Source organism: Cephus cinctus, unplaced genomic scaffold (assembly GCF_000341935.2).
Source record: "Cephus cinctus unplaced genomic scaffold, Ccin1 Ccin1_scaffold0696, whole genome shotgun sequence".
Lineage (NCBI taxonomy): Eukaryota > Metazoa > Arthropoda > Insecta > Hymenoptera > Cephidae > Cephus > Cephus cinctus.
Genome location: NW_014333318.1, coordinates 648,953 through 657,451, shown reverse-complemented (window position 1 = coordinate 657,451; position 8,499 = coordinate 648,953).

Genomic DNA, 8,499 nt, shown 5'->3' with positions numbered 1-8,499 from the left:
TTCGCATTCTCGCGGACCTGTCCGGTTGTGTTTTCCTTCTCCCACTTACATGCTCCGTGTGTGCTCCTGACACAGGGATATATACATGTATCTACACTCTCCCAGGTACTAGGTACCTCCGGCGCCGTTCACTGCTCAAGGTCATCAGGGTCGTGACGTCCTAATCTTCTGCATTCTTGCACGGGCACACGGTACTCGCTCGTAGATACCTAATTTCTCTTGATCGTGTCTGGCGAGCCAGAACTCCAGAGCCAAATGAAGCTGGACCGGGCGAAGATGAGGTTGGCGCAAGAAAAGGTTCAAGGAACCCGGGACTCTCTTCCTATTTACTCAGACCTTACCAAGGCTTAACAGTTAATCCCACGTAGTCCGCTGTGCGTGAAATTTTCATGCGGCCGATGATCACGGAAACGCGTGACTGGTAGTAAAACTGCGTTCTCAAAGTCGATGACATTAGCAAGGTGCCGAAGTCGGCCAAGTACGGCCGAGTCGGTTCGGGTCGAGTCGACTTCTGACGAGTCGAGGGTAATTGGGCCTTCCCGCAGGCTATAAGGGGGTCTCTGTGGGCACATTGGAAGAACGGAATGTCCTCTTCTCCTGCCGTGCAGCCTCCTGCCCCCACTCTCAGCCTCAAGTCTCCCAGCACACTATGCAACACCTTACGCGTAAGCTCCCCCTGAAATAGCCAAAAGCCCCGGTGGCTCCTCTCGGGAGGAGGGTAATTGCCGAACTTCCGTAATAGATTCTTTTTTTTTCGTCTAAAAGTTTCTCGCCCTGCCTTTTGGGGATCCTCAGGATCCTCCTTGAATCTCTCTCTCTCTCTCTCCCTTTTCCTCTCGGCTTCTCATATCTTCATTGTCCTTCACTGGTGTCACGACCAAACTAATAAGAACGTCATGATTAGATTCATTGATCTTGCTATTGGCTTTTCAAAGTTTTATTTAACCCAGCGGAATGTCCGTCCGAGTCCTCCGACTAAATTGAGCTCGTTCCAGAATGAAGAATGGACACGTCATTCCGTTGCGGTAAGAATCCCAACGGTTTCCCGAGAGGTTCCGAAGCGACGTCCTGCGGTTTGGAGAAATGTGCCAGAAAGCTCAAGAGAGTAAGAGTTACATTGTTGTAAGCGGGACCGCGGGAAGATTAAGGCTGTTCAGCGTATGGCGGCCATTTGGAGTTTTCACGGGCACAACTAATTGCGACAATGCCAGGGTATTTCTCTTCGGCGCTCCACACCCTTGGCAAATGGGGCCAGGGGGGTGGACTGGATGCGTGAAGTTCGGGTAGAAATGAGGCCCATGGAAAAATGCCGTAGTCCCTTTTACAGAGTCGTATAGGAGTCGTAAAAAATATTGTGCGAGCGCCGTTTGAGTGGCATTTCGAGACACGTGGTGTCAGCATGTTTTATTATGGCGGCCCCGGACGAAATTGCCAGCCTCGACTCACCCAATCCTTCCTCGCCCACTGCTGCCAGCGACGTCCCCATTTTGCCACTTGGCGGAGACGTCAGTTTCAGCGTCGACCAAGGCGACGTCCGATTTTGAAGATCCGAAACCGGAAGCTGTGCCGCGAGTCCTGGGACGAACGTGGCAGGTGGTGAGACGAGCTAAGGATCAGGTTGACTTCTGGTGTAAAAGCTCCCTCTTGAGAATGGTGGCTGCGGGACTTATTGAACTGTCATCGGTGACCTCTCCGCTGCTCTAGGCTCTTGGCATGAATTATCAAGCAGTCTCGACTGAACCGCTCACGAACGTGGGGAGCGCGCATCTCAAAATTGCTATCCTTCACGGCCAGGGTTTCCGGCATAAACTATGCATGTACCTAGACCTGCATACGTAGAGTGGAGCCGCGAACTGGGTGGGCGTCGAAGTTCGCTAGAAACTTCCTTAGGAAGCAGTGGTAAGGGGATACGAGGAGGAGAGGGAGAATCGTATAGGGCGAGGTTTTCATTGGGTGGTGGATGACGTCAGGTAACTCGAAGAAACCGACGTGCACGGGATCCTGGATTCTGAGGTCGTCACGACGGATGGACCAGGGGTGGCCAATGGCGAAGTCCAAGCGCGAACAAGAAGATGGCTCTTTTTTGAAGATAAACATCCTGGATATTTTTCAACGTTTTCCATAAATTACCCTGCTTGAATGACAATAGGCGAGACTTCGCTGTGGCGTCGCGACGCTACCTAGTGCGTCGGACGCAAACGACGGAAGGCCCTCATCGACCTCAGGGTTCGAAATCGCCTACCGGGCTATCTCGATGGTCGTCTTCTTCAGGGTATAGTAAAGAAAGCTTGGTCGCGACGCTCCGCGTCCCGACGCCTCCCTTAGACCCTCTTGGCCTGATCTCTCGCAAAGCGAAGTCGAGGAAATTATTCATGCCTTCCTCTGCACGACACGGTTCGCCGGAATCTATATGTGAAAGAGGATAGATACGAAGAAGCTCGAATCCCTCGGGGATGGTTTCGAGGGATTCTGAATCCTCGAGTTCGAGGTCGACGCCAAGGCTAAGGGATCAAAATCCCTGGAGGGTTCAAAAACCAGGGATTTGTTTGCGCCCGCGAACAAACCCAGTTTCCTTAGGTGATACGAGTAACGAGCCAGAAACAACCTTCTTCAGCTTCGCCATCGCGCGAGCGACACCTTGGATGGCGTCATCGATGACGCCATCTGCCGGATTATCCACGAGTCCTCGCACAATTGCACGTTCCTTCGCATTCATTCGTTCTGAGCTCCGCGATCCCACGAATCGCCAGGAAAAACATTGATCAATTTATTTTCCAGCTTCAATTATTGTTAACCTTAATTTTAATTACTCGTAATCAATTTTGAACCGTATCGAATGGTGGATCATCAGAGTTTTTATACAGTTGGCAAATAAAGTAATATAAAATTGAAAAAAAGACCAACAATATTATTCCCTATATTCCTAGTAAAATTCCCTAGTGTCTGGATATAAATTGTACTATTTTTTCCATCCCTCAGAAGTTCTAGTCCAGCACTGCTAGTAGTAGTAGTGTAACTGCTAGTAGCATCGGGAGGACTGGGAGCCAGCAAGCTGTTAGAGCCAGGGCCGTATATTTAGTATGGATTTTGAAGGACAGTAAAACCGTCAGGATTTTCAAGCGATTGTCGTCGAGGCGGTCGGACGCCATTGTCCTGCCAAAGGAAGGAAGAGAACCCAGCGGGTGGTGAGCGTTTGGAAATTCGCCGAGGGAGTCACGGGGGTCGTCTGGGTCGCGGGGGTCGTCGGGGAGAGTGCCAGAGGATCAAGCCAACCAAAGGCTAAGCCGAACCTTTTTCGGGGTAACTCGAACTCGCAAGAAGTATTCGTCCTCCCGGTGTGTCAATGCCCTTTTGCCAAATTGCACAAACACACCGAGACTTCTGATGGCTTCTCCCTTCTTTTGCTTCATTTTGGTAATTACGCCGGAAAGGCTAGCAATTTTGCTCCGGTGGAAGCAGCCGATGCACCGGCGCTGATGCATCCAGCATCAGCAGGGGTATTGCTTGCCACCAGATGAAATACAGTTATAAACGTCCACTGGGATATCTCAGCGAGCCACGGCAAATAACAGAGAGCAGAACGGCCCCCGAAATTTGGCAAGACGAGCTGACGTGCAGACTGTGAAGCCTGTATGCACTTTTTATCGCGTGCACTTAAATATCGATGATCGGTAAAAAGTTTGAAGCTTCAGGAACACGTGATTCTCGTGCGATTTTTTTTTTATTTCAGTTGGCACTACTTTCGATTAAGTGCATTGGGTATTTTTCAAGTGCGTGGATGTTAAGGATTTTCAGGTCGTAGAAAAATCCAAGGAGACTTTCTCGGAAATCCTGGCAGCTAATCTGCTCGAAGAAATTTTTCGCAAAAATCCATCAGTCTTATCTGCAGATCTTGAACGGACTTAGAATGGATTCATTAAGGATGGGCTTCATTAGCATTGGGAGGTAAGTGTTTCTAGTGGCAGTGACGTCAGTCACGGCTGTCATGGCAGCAGCCTAAGCTCCGATAATCTTGCGTTGCAAGAGTTCGCTTGAGTTTCGCTCGTAAATACCTCAGCTCGATGCTTCGCAGCCTTTGCATTGTTCTTCTCCCATCGGGAGGTCCCTCTTTTCTATGGCGCAACAGTCGCAAGGACCTACGTCGATCCTTTAAGGTTTCTCAAATGAAAACTCTCATGAAAACTCCTTATCTTCTATCTTGCCTTTCGACATTTTCACAATTAAGATTACACCATTTATCTTTTTCTACGATTGCTCTTGTGTAATTTAAAAAAAAAAAAAACATATTTTTATTTTAAAAAATTTACCATTTCCATCGTTTCTCAACTGTATTCCTGCTATTCATTTTGTCTGAATTCTAAAATAATATTGGCTGTTTGCAGTAAAAATATGCAAAGTTCCTGACAGGGTCGTAAAGGGATTAGCCGGACTTATTATGTCGACCGTGGGACAACCCTCCGATCCTAGGGAACTATTTGAAAACCTGTCGTTACATTTTTTTTCCAAAATTTTAGTAATTTTGATAATCTCGACCCACCTGTAGTGAACCTGTAGATTGCTTTCCGCCGTTTCGTACAATCGGTGTCTAAAATCGCAAATTACCTGTATCATCTCTTATCCCCAGACGTATCCCCGTTAGTATCCATTTGATTTACACAGCGGATATTCCAATAGCGACGCATTACGTTGAAAGGGAAAATTTGGTAAACTGCCTTATCTTAATCTAGTAATAAAATATAAAGAAAGAAAAACTGCAGGCTGCAGGCAATAAAGCAACGGCGATTCATACGCTGGAGTTCCTTAAGGTACAAGAACTAAGTTAGTGCAAAGGTCGTGCTGGGTGCAACTCGAAACGGTTTATTTGAGTTATGATGGGCACAAGGGGGTGGGGGGAAGTGAAGAGGGAGGGGGAACTAAGCTCATTGCTATTTTCCTAAAAGCTCGAAATACGATTCTCGAAAATCCTCCACAGGTAGTGGACAGGGTCCATTGTCCAGGAGGCCTCGCACGATTTTTATTGTTTTAGCAGCAATATTATTTTAGGATTCACTCGATGACGTCAAAAAGCGAGACCGCACCATTCCGCAAAAGGTTCTCAATCGGTCACGGATTTCTTTGGTACATTCCCGAAATTTCCTTTCTCCCTTTTTTTCTAGTCGTGAAATTATTAGAAATTAAATTCGATATTAAAAAAAAAGATACGAAAAATAATTTGTTTGAATTGCATATTTTTCATGACATTCATCTCAAATTTTATTATTATTATTAATCGAATTTCAAATTATTTATCCATCGTCGATCCACCTGAGAACCCCTGATTTACTAAAGTATACTTACCACCCTTCTGCCCAGCGCTTCTCGAGTATTTTTCTACTTCTCCCCTTTTTGATTTTTCTTTCTCTCCCACGAAAATTTATCACGAGCATTAATGCACTCCGAAAACGGCGTGTCTATTTTTCTCATTCACTTTTTCGAATGATCGTTCAAAAGTCCCTTGGGCTCTATTTTTTTTTTTTTTTTTTTTTGTAAAAACACTATGAACAAAATTTCCATTTGAATGATTCGTGAGAGTCACGGCACATTCGATGCGAAATCACGCAACCCCTTCTATCCCGAGGGTTGGATAATCCTGGACGTGGCACAATGTTCGCGTAACCGACAGAAGGACGGGAACGCCTTCCTGGATCTCGATGAGGATTCAAGGACTCAAGGACCTCTTGGGCACACTCGCGCCCATCTTGATCCATAATCCTCCGAGAGCATTCACGATCAGACAAAACACACAGTTAGTCTGGCGCACGTTACACAACTCCACGGGGATGTTTCTAATGCGAAGCTTAGATCGTGTCCGGGGCTAAAAATGAAAACCAACGAATTTTCCTTAGATCCTTAAATATTGGAAATCTTATCGCGAAGCAAAAACACAGATAACCATAAGGTGTATATACCCAAGTCGCAATATGGATTTCACCCCTTAATAATTTTAACGCATACAAAACTGCCTGTGGACCATTTACTACTATAGGTTTTTCTATCGGTTTTCTTGAATATGCAGTTTTTTATTTATTCAAAAAAATCATATATATATACTACAACTTTGGATAACGAATCAATGGCAATGCATGCCACGAAAAATTCCATGAAATTTCATAAGGTCGTTTACTTTTTTTGAATTTGAAAAAATTTTTCAAATTTCCACACAGACTCGAACTCGCGTCTTTCATACTTTGAATATAACAAAGCACGAGAGGAGTCTGGTGACGTACGCGGAATGAAAAAATGAAATTTAAATCTAATCGGTTCTCTAGGTCGCACATTGAAAGACTTGTAAACGGATCTCCTTATACGCAGTGTAAAAAAAGGGCTGGAGCGATTTTACGGCGGCGTTTCAGTTTGATAAATATGTTCCGAACCCTTCCGAGATGCAAAAGACCCTCCTGCATGCTATAGGCACAAGCTGAAGCGACGGAGGGGGGCTGCAACGAAATATCCGTAATCCCACATACGTTTCCCATGAATATGCATCTGCGAGTCTAATGCGATTTGATTCACGATCGGCTGGGGTCTCCGGAACGCGGAATAATTCCTGCCTTGTATCGTGTTCAGGTTCAAATTCGTAACGATCCGTGAAAGAGAATCGATCGCTGCTCTCACGGCGTTAGCGAACCGATATTTCATATACTTGGCCTTAATATTTATCAATGTTCCATCTTCCCTCGCCCACCGGGTCCAAAACTTAAAGCGTTCGCAAATAATATTTCGTTTTCAAAATTTACCCTCACAGATGCATATTAGAGACTAGGAAGAGGAAGTAGTACGTATAGGTTAGGTCGTCCTTATGAGCCGGTTGGGAAAGGACTATGATTATCTTGAAAGATACAGGTGCGCCTGGTGAGAGCTGCGGCCCCTCAAAGGGTTCTCCTGGAACATTTAATTTTCGAAATAGCCCGTAATCCAGAATCGTTAATAGGGGGAGAGAGAGAGAGAGAGGCATACTCTCCGTACGAATGTCCCGTTAAGCCGAAAGCGCGGACTTTATGATTTTTCGTCGCGTCCCCTTTTCGAAATCCGCATTACCGGTGCACGCCGTACTGCCGTCCCTTACCCATCGTACCGCCGTACGGCTGGAAGCCGGGCAAAATTTTAATTGTTTTATTGGCCCTCCCGTTCCGTCGAAGACGAGCCTCAGTCTACTGCGCCATAAAACGCTTTTACGCCTCCCGCCCCCTAGGAAACTTTATGTTTATGCGCCGCGACGCTTCACTACGGAGTTACTTTTAATAAAACCAATTCGATCCTGCGATTTTAACGCTACGGAATTTATTACTTTAGGAACACAATATTTTCTCAACGACTATCGACGTCTTCGCACACGTCCCCTGCCTCTTCTACTTGAGCCTTTTAATTCAGGGCTTGATTACGTCACGATAATAACAATGCTCGATACTCGTTATCGTGTAATTGAAAATTTAATTTTCTCCAAGCTCATTAAAATTATCCTAATTGTCACCCGTTGCCACTGTTTAAGGAAACCGGAAGACACCTGCCTCTCGGTCACCTTAGGTCAGTTCGTTTCCTGCGTCACAGAGGGGGTAACCAGGTTAATCCTCGATTGACCCTGTGCGCAGGTTGGTCCGCGTGCAACCTGCCCACAAAAAAAGATTCCGGTCCGGCACGCGACCAGAACCGCACCGGAGTGACAAAAAGGTCCCTCGTGTCGAGCATACATGTGAATGTATGTGGAGATGCCTGCTGCTGGCCTCCTTAACATAAACCTCAGACCTCTTCGGACCTCTACCTAAGAAGGGCTCTCTTGGCGCTGGCGCTAGTCCATTCGCTTCTGGCTTCTGGTCTTCACCCCTTGGAGGTCCTACCGGAACTGGAGGTCAGGTGAGGTCCTTGGTCATTGGCTTGGGCTACATGATAATTGGTCATCGTAAACAATGGTCTGCCTGAGGTTGCTAGCACCGGTGGGTTCGGTGATTTTGCACTTTGAATTATTGCTAATATTAATTTTAATCACGCGTAATCAATTTTGATCAACCGGTCGATCATCTCAGCTTCGCGGTATGAGGTCCGATGGCAATTATGTATAATGAATTGATTAAGGGGGTCGTGGATGAAACGAGAGAGGGTCGGAGCGGAGATAAAAAGGATTCTGGAAATGGAATGTAGTTTCCCATGGTGGAAGAGTCCTTCGAGGATGTAGGTCGGCGATTCAAGAACGTCGAGGATATCCTGTCTATAGAGATCCAGGAGCGGGAACAGGAACAGGAGCGTGAAGTGTTCATGAATGAGAACTCTGAACTCTCAGACCTGCCGAGGTTCCTGCACTTGCGTCCCGACCGCCCAAGGGAGACACCCCCTTCCGGTTCAATGATTTTTATGCTTGCCTTACGCGCAACGTATCCTGCGCAACTGTCACTTGACAATAGTCTGGTTTATTATTCTTTTCTATGCTCTTGTGCAGCCTTTGCTCCCTTATCTCTTGCGATTGCC